The 8,888-nt window shown below is 44.7% G+C and overlaps 1 pseudogene; it reads left to right on the top strand.

Annotated features, from left to right (window-relative positions):
- Positions 1-1,408: 1,408 nt before the first annotated feature.
- On the top strand, positions 1,409-2,004 carry LOC132360579 (vesicular, overexpressed in cancer, prosurvival protein 1-like; annotated as a pseudogene).
- The last annotated feature ends 6,884 nt before the right edge of the window (positions 2,005-8,888 follow it).

Here is an 8,888-nt window from a genome sequence, read left to right as displayed (position 1 = left end):
CATTGAGTCCCATTTGTTTATTTTTGTTTTTATTTCCGTTACTCTAGGAGGTGGGTCAAAAAAGATCTTGCTGTGATTTATGTCAAAGAGTGTTCTTCCTATATTTTCCTCTAAGAGTTTTATAGTGTCCAGTCTTACATTTAGGTCTTTAATCCATTTTGAGTTTATTTTTGTGTATGGTGTTAAGGAGTGTTCTAATTTCATTCTTTTACATGTAGCTGTCCATTTTTCCCAGCGCCACTTATTGAAGAGACTGTCTTTTCTCCATTGTATATCCTTGCCTCCTTTGTCATAGATTAGTTGACCATAGGTGCGTGGGTTTATCTCTGGGCTTTCTATCCTGTTCCATTGATCTATATTTCTGTTTTTGTGCCAGTACCATATTATCTTGATTACTGAAGCTTTGTAGTATCGTCTGAAGTCAGGGAGTCTGATTCCTCCAGCTCCATTTTTTCCCCTCAAGATTGCTTTGTCTCTTTGGGGTCTTTTGTGTCTCCATACAAATTTTAAGATTTTTTGCTCTAGTTCTGTAAAAAATGCCACTGGTAATTTGATAGGGATTGCATTGAATCTGTAGATTGCTTTGGGTAGTATAGTCATTTTCACAATACTGATTCTTCCAATCCAAGAACATGGTATATCTCTCCATCTGTTTGGGTCATCTTTGATTTCTTTCATCAGTGTCTTATAGTTTTCTGAGTATAGGTCTTTTACCTCCTTAGGTAGGTTTATTCCTGGGTATTTTATTTTTTGTTGCAGTGGTGAATGGGATTGTTTCCTTAATTTCTCTTTCTGATCTTTCATTGTTAGTGTATAGGAATGCAAGAGGTTTCTGTGCATTAATTTTGTATCCTGCAACTTTACCAAATTCATCAATTAGCTCTAGTAGTTTTCTGGTGGCATCTTTGGGATTCTCTGTTTATAGTATCATGTCATCTGCAAACAGTGACAGCTTCACTTCTTCTTTTCCAATTTGGATATCTTTTATTTCTTTTTCTTCTCTGATTGCCGTGGCTAGGACCTCCAAAACTATGTTGAATAATAGTGTCAAGAGTAGACATCCTTGTCTTGTTCCTGATCTTAGTGGAAATGCTTTCAGTTTTTCACCATTGAGAATGATGTTTGCTATGGGTTTGCTGTATATGGCCTTCATTATTTTGAGGTAGGTTCCCTCTATGCACACTTTCTGGAGAGTTTTTATCATAAATGGGTGTTGAATTTCGTCAAAAGCTTTTTCTGACACGCGAGCCGGGGACAAACGCGGCGAGAGCTGCGTGACTCAGCCCGGCTCCCCGCCCGCCTGCCCAAGCCCCTGCGACCCCGGCTGGGATCCCGCCTGCCAGCTGGCTGGCCCCCTCACGGGGGTCGTGCTGCTGACCCGCGCCTGCGACCAGGAGGATACGCAGCCATGGGCTGCCTGGCCGGGAGTGTGGCTGTGCGGCTGCTGGGGCTGCCCGTGGACTGCACAGAGGCCCAAAAGCATTGTTGGTATTTTGAAGGACTCTATCCAACATATTATATGTCTTTGGTCATCCGGTTACAGGGCCTCCCCAGAAGGAAACCACTGTAATTCTGCCCACAGGATGTGTAGCAAACAGATGCCGCCCTTGCAAGGACTGCTGAGGCTCCAGGTGCTGTGTGCAGGCCCTCTCCATACAGAGGCTGTGGTACTTTTGGTTCCTCCTGATGATGGGCATGCTCTTCTGCTGTGGTGCCGGCTTCCTCATCCAGAGGTGCATGTACCCCCTGCCGCTGATCGAGGAGCCGGCATTCAACATGTCTTACACCAGGCAGCCCCCGAACCCCACTCCAGGAGCCCAGCAGCTGGGGCTGCCGTTTTACACCGACCCTGGAGGACCAGGGATGAATCCTGCTGGGAACCCTGTGGCGATGGCTTTCCAGGTCCAACCCAACTCACCCCAGGGAAACACAGCCTACCCACCACCCCCTTCCTACTGCAGCACGCCACTGCCCCCATATGAACAGGTGGTGAAGGCCAAGTAGCCGGGAGCTGCCTGGCACCTGCCTGTGCAACTGGCCGGGGAGGCCGGAGAGGCTGTCACTCGCCCTCCCTGTCCCCATCACTGTTCACTTCCAGGAATGGTCTTATGAGCCACTAAGGGCAAATTCCTTTTTGATATCTTCAAAGCAAGCACAGCTTCCTTTCAAGTTTTCCTTGGAGGATGAGTATTTGAATTCACCCCGTGTCTCCTCTGTTGCTTCTGTTTCCAATGTAATCTGTGCTCTGGCCGAGTGGAGAGTCCCGAGGGTTGACCGCCTAGGGTAGTGTGCCCAGACCCTCAGGGGAGAGACCCCGGCGGAAGGTGAGGCAGGGCACGTGCAGGTGAGTACGCACGAATGCGTGGAGGGGCCCAGGCCGCCCAGAAGGCCCGCGCACGGCAGGCGGCCCGTCTGAAACGAGGCCCCACAGGGCCGGCTGTGTGAGCCCCATGCCCGACAGTCTTCCTCTTCAAAAAGCTATCAGAGAAACAGGCGTTGGTGGTGCAGCCTCTGAGCCCTCTCTTCTCCATCCCCTTCCTGAAGACCAGAGCTGCCCTCTGCACAGCCAGGGCTGGGAGAGCCCTGGGTACGGCTTGCACCTCAAGGAGATGGGGATCCGGAATGAGGCCAAATTGATGTCTATAGTTATCTGAAAATCACTAAGGAAAGTTATTTAAATTCATGGGAAATTGCCCCCTGCCTCAAACCGGACATTGCATTTGATGAGCTCTTGGTCTGACTTGGGGAAAAAAATGTTCGAGCCCTTTTTAGTGTGTCCTGTGGAAGGTGGTGTGGGGTCCTGTCCTGAGGTCAGACTCCGAGTCCTTCCTGGACGTCAGCAGCTCTCTGGCCTGTGATCACGGCCAGGCACCTCTGCGCCCTCCCCTGAGGTAGCTCTGATGGTGGGTTGTGATGGACACTTTCAAAGCAGAGAGGCACATGCGGCTGGGAAGCCACATCGGCCCCTGGAGCGAGGTGTCCCAGCAGGGTGCAGTCAGTGGCTTAAGCCTGGCTTGGGCAGGCCTGGGCCCTGGCTGATTGATCTCAGCAGGTGTACGCCGGGCTCTGAAGAGGAGGAGCTTGCTAAGAAAAATACGGGAACGCAAAACCCCAGGACTGCAGAGAGATCTCTTCAAAAAGGACTGAATAGATTTCACTGAGGAGTTAATCAAAATTAGAATAAAGAAGATCTGGTTGGAAATGCAAACCCTGGCTCAGAAAACTCTCTGGCCCTGGGATCACAGGTAGTCCTGGGGTTGTTAGGGGGCCGGAGTCCTGCTCCTCTGCATAGTGAGTAATGCCCGCGATCGTGTATTTAAACCCAGATTGAGACCTGACAGGTCATGTATAGGAAGGGCAAAGCCGCGTAGCCAAGACATGTAGGTCCCTGTATGTATAGTGGTGGGGGGTGGGGGTAGGGTGCTTATTTTTGAAAGGAACTAAACAGAGCCTCTTGAGAAGTTGTCACTCACTGAACTTGAGCATCAGGGCATCTCACTCGAGTGGGTACTGAGGGTTTTCATTCCCTAGCCCTAGTCACCCTGTCCCTGCTCTACTGGGACACGTCTATGGAGTAGGAGTGAGGAATCAGGATGTGGCCACAGTGACTTACCTTTTCTAAGGATGGAAAGTCTGGGAGCCTCCCCGGGGATTCCACGGGATGCTCTTGGAGCCAGATGAACACCATGAAAACAGACTGTGAACACGGATGCTGCTGCCGGTGTCTTTGACCACCGAGTGTGACCTCTGAACTCCTGTACCCAACTTCAGTACCTCCCGCACTCAAGTCCTTGATTCGAATGAGATAACAAAGCACAACATTTGCTGTTGACAACCCAGGACAACTACATGGGTCCAAAAGTTCCTCTTCCTCCAGGTCATTCGTTTTGCATTTTCAGGTCCAGCTTCTCCCTTTACTGTTCTGATGAGGAAGCGCCTGAGAGCTGCCCCTGGAGTTGGGCTGGGTGCAGCTGAGTAGGCACCCAAATGTCCATGACAAAATTTTGTTTATCTTTTTGATAGCAAATGATCTTGAGACTGGATGATTTAGGTAGCACTCAACAATTTTATATTCACGTTTGTGTGAGATAAATTTTGTTTTCCCTTGAACCTGGGTGAGAATCCACTACTGTGGGCACTGACACTGTGTGTGGAAATTCCACTCGCAGTGACATTTCCTTCCCACTCTGTTTCCTCCCGTGCTGTCACTGGACAGTGCCCACTGCTTGGAACCAGTCCAGCTCCTGGTGTGTGAAGTTCCATAGAGTTCTGTAGAGTGTGTGGCTAGGAGTGACCTGGGAGCAGATTGGTGCATGCTTTTCCTCTTGTAACACTTGGCTCATTTCTCTTTTTTGTTCTTTTGGTAGGGTCATGTTTCCTATGTATGCAAAAATAAAAATAAATTTGGGTGTGAAAAAAAAAAAAGCTTTTTCTGCATCTATTGAGATGGTCATATGGTTTTTATTCTTCAATTTGTTAATATGGTGTATCACATTGATTGATTTGCGTATATTGAAGACTCCTTGCATCCCTGGGATAAATCCCACTTGATCATGGTGTATGAACCTTTTAATGTGTTCTTGATTTCTGTTTGCTAGTATTTTGTTGAGGATTTTTGCATCTATATTCTTCAGTGATATTGCTCTGTAATTTTCTTTTTTTGTAGTATCTTTTTCTGGTTATGGTATCTGGGTGATGGTGGCCTTGTAGAATGAGTATGGGACTGTTCCTTCCTCTGCAATTTTTTGGAAGAGTTTGAGAAGAATGGGTGTTAGCTCTTCTTTAAATGTTTGATAGAATTCTCCTGTGAAGCCATCTGGTCCTGGACTTTTGTTTGTTGGAAGATTTTTAATCACAGTTTCAATTTCATTACTTGTGATTGGTCTGTTCATATTTTCTATTTCTTCCTGGTTCAGTCTTGGAAGGTTATACCTTTCTAAGAATTTGTCCATTTCTTCCAGGTTGTCCATTTTATTGGCATAGAATTGCTTGTAGTAGTCTCTTAGGATGGTTTGTATTTCTGCGGTGTCCATTGTAACTTCTCCTTCTTCATTTCTAATTTTATTGGTTTGAGTCCTCTGCCTTTTTTTCTTGATGAGTCTGGCTAAAGGTTTATCAATTTTGTTTATCTTCTCAAAGAACCAGCTTTTAGTTTTATTGATCTTTGCTATTGTTTTCTTTGTTTCTATTTCATTTATTTCTGCTCTGATCTTTATGATTTCTTTCCTTCTGCTAACTTTGGGTTTTGTTTGTTCTTCTTTCTCTAGTTCCATTAGGTGTGAGGTTAGATTGTTTATTTGAGATTTTTCTTGTTTCTTGAGGTAGGATTGTATTGCTATAAACTTCCCTCTTAGAACTGCTTTTGCTGCATCCCATAGGTTTTGGATCATTGTGTTTTCATTTTGTCATTTGTCTCTAGGTATTTGTTGATTTCCTCTTTGATTTCTTCAGTGATCTCTTGGTTATTTAGTAACGTATTGTTTAGCCTCATTGTGTTTGTGTTTTTTACGTTTTTTTCCCTGTAATTGATTTCTAATCTCATAGTGTTGTGGTCAGAAAAGATGCTTGATATGATTTCAGTTTTCTTAAATTTACTGAGGCTTGATTTGTGACCCAAGATGTGATCTGTCCTGGAGAATGTTCCATGTGCACTTGAGAAGACAGTGTAATCTGGTGTTTTTGGGTGGAATGTCCTGTAAGTATCAATTAAATCTATCTGGTTTTTTGTGTCATTTAAAGCTTGTGTTTCCTTATTAATTTTCTGTCTGGATGATCTGTCCATTGGTGTAAGTGAGGTGTTAAAGTCCCCCACTATTATTGTGTTACTGTCGATTTCCTCTTTTATAGCTGTTAGCATTTGCCTTATGTATTGAAGTGCTCCTGTGTTGGGTGCATATATATTTAAAATTGTTATATCTTCTTCTTGGATTGATCCCTTGATCATTATGCATTGTCATTCCTTGTCTCTTGTAACATTCTTTATTTTAAACTCTAGTTTATCTGATATGAGTATTGCTACTCCAGCTTTCTTTTGATTTCCATTTGCATGGAATATTTTTTTCCATCCCCTCACTTTCAGTCTGTATGTGTCCCTAGGTCTGAAGTGGGTCTCTTGTAGACAGCATATATACAGGTCTTGTTTTTGTATCCATTCAGCGAGCCTGTGTCTTTTGGTTGGAGCATTTAATCCATTCATGTTTAAGGTAATTATTGATATGTATGTTCCTATTATGATTTTCTTAATTGTTTTGGGTTTGTTTTTGTAGGTCCTTTTCTTCTCTTGTGTTTCCCACTTAGAGAAGTTATTTTAGCATTTGTTGTAGAACTGGCTTGGTGGTGCTGAATTCTCTTAGCTTTTGCTTGTCTGTAAAGCTTTTGATTTCTCTATAGACTCTGAATGAGATCCTTGCTGGGTAGAGTAATCTTGATTGTAGGTTCTTCCCTTTCATCACTTTAAATATGTCATGCCACTCCCTTCTGGCCTGTAGAGTTTCTGCTGAGAAATCAGCTGTTAAACTTATGGGAGTTCCCTTGTATGTTATTTGTTGTTTTTCCCTTGTTGCTTTTACTAATTTTTCTTTGTCTTTAATTCTTGTCAGTTTGATTACTATGTGTCTCAGCCTGTTTCTCCATGGGTTTATCCTGCCTGGGACTCTGTGCTTCCTGGACTTGGGTGGCTATTTCCTTTCCCATGTTAGGGAAGTTTTTGACTGTAATCTCTTCAGATATTTTCTCGGGTCCTTTCTCTCTCTCTTCTCCTTCTGGGACCCCTATAATGTGAATTTTGGTGCGTTTAATGTTGTCCCAGAGGTCTCTTAGGCTGTCTTCATTTCTTTTCATTCTTTTTTCTTTATTCTGTTCTGCAACAGTGAATTCCACCATTCTGCCTTCCAGGTCACTTATCCATTCTTCTGCCTCAGTTATTCTGCTATTGATTCCTTCTAGTGTATTTTTCATTTCAGTTATTGTATTGTTCATCTCTGTTTGTTCTTTAATTCTTCTAGGTCTTCGTTAAACATTTCTTGCATCTTCTCGATCTTTGCCTCCATTCTTTTTCCGAGGTCCTGGATCATCTTCACTATCATTATTCTGAATTCCTTTTCTGGTAGATTGCATATCTCCACTTCGTTCAGTTTTTTTTCTGGGGTTTTATCTTGTTCCTTATCTGGTACATAGTCCTCTGCCTTTTCATATTGTCTATCTTTCTGCGAATGTGGTTTTCATTCCACAGGCTACAGGATTGTAGTTCTTCTTGCTTCTGCTATGTGCCCTCTGGTGAGTGAGGCAAGAGGCTGTCTTCGAGGCTTGTGCAAGTTTCCTGATGGGAGGGACTGGTGGTGGGTAGAGCTGGGTGTTGCTCTGGTGGGCAGAGCTCAGTAAAACTTTAATCCGCTTGTCTGCTGATGGATGGGGCTGAGTTCATCCCTTTTGGTTGTTTGGCCTGAGGCAATCCAGCACTGGAGCCTACAAGCCCTTTGGTAGGGCTAATGGGCTCTGGGAGGACTCACACCAAGGAGTACTTCCTAGAACTTCTGCTGCCAGTGTACTTGTCCCGCGAGTGAGCCACAGCCACCCCCCACCTCTGCAGGAGACCCTCCAACACTAGCTGGTAGGTCTGGTTCAGTCTCCCCTGGGGTCACTGCTCCTTCCCCCTGGGTCCTGATGCACACACTACTTTGTGTGTGCACTCCAATAGTGGAGTCTCTGTTTCCCCTAGACCTGTTGAAGTCCTGCAGTCAAAATCCTGCTAGCCTTCAAAGTCTGATTCTCTGGGAATTCCTCCTCCTGTTGCCAGACCCCCAGGTTGGGAAACCTGTCGTGGGGCTCAGAACCTTCATTCCAGTGGGTGGACTTTTGTGGTATAATTGTTTTCCAGTTTGTGAGTCACCCACCCAGTGGTTATGGTTAGTTGTGATTCTGGTGCTCTCGCAAGAGGGAGTGAGCACATGTCCTTCTACTTTGCCATGTTGAACCAATCTCTACACAGTCTTTTGACAGCACCCATGGCTGCCTCTTGTTGGTACATACATGGAAGAGAAGAGATGATTGACATTTAAATTTAGAAACGGCTCCAGTTTGGGAGCAAATTATTTTACTTAGTTTTCTGTACTTCTGATTCATCACAGAAGGAATCATGATGTCAGTGCCTTGCAGGGTTTTAAAAGGTCCCTACACATGCTCCCTTTCCAATAATTCTCCTTTGGGGCAGCTTTAATGACAATTTGGGGGGCCTTCAGTTGAGCCAGGAGGGCTACTGGACTTGGAAGAAAGAGAATGGTTTCAAGAATTATCCCCTCTCTCTCCTTCCCTGCCTCAGCTAAACCTGTCCATCTGAGTAGCACAATAATGATCAGCTTTTCCCCACCTGACTGAGATGTTTGGGTTCCAGGACGATGATCCTTTTGGTTTGCAAATCTCATGCAGATGACGCCCTGAGGATTCCTGCGCCCTCTCTGGATTGGCCCAGCTGGGTGCCCCACACTTTGTGAGATCTGTAGTGACTGAGGTTATGTCTTCTTCTGGTCCTTTTTTATTTCTGATCTCCACCAGGCCCTGGCCCAGCACTGTGTACTTGGGGAAGTTTAGACCCAAGGGAGAGGCTATTAGGAAAGGGTCTCAACAAACTAGCTGTAGCTAAAGCAAAGGAAAAGTTTCTAGAAACTAGGCAGTCTCCTGAAAGAATGTTACACAAGATTGTGTTGTCAAAATAAGATCTTCTCTCTCTCCCTCTCCCTCCCTCTCTCTCTCTCTCTCTCTCTCTCTCTCTATATATATATATATATATAGCTGACTCACTTTGCTGTACACTTCAAATGAATACAACATTGTAAATCACTATACTTAAATTTTAAAAAATTTGGGAAAAAAGATCTCTGTGGGGAAAAATC

This window comes from Balaenoptera ricei, chromosome 2, assembly GCF_028023285.1.
Source record: "Balaenoptera ricei isolate mBalRic1 chromosome 2, mBalRic1.hap2, whole genome shotgun sequence".
NCBI classification, from domain to species: Eukaryota; Metazoa; Chordata; class Mammalia; order Artiodactyla; family Balaenopteridae; genus Balaenoptera; species Balaenoptera ricei.
The sequence above is the reverse complement of the archived record's forward strand: the minus strand, read 5'-3'. Positions and strand labels throughout refer to the sequence as shown.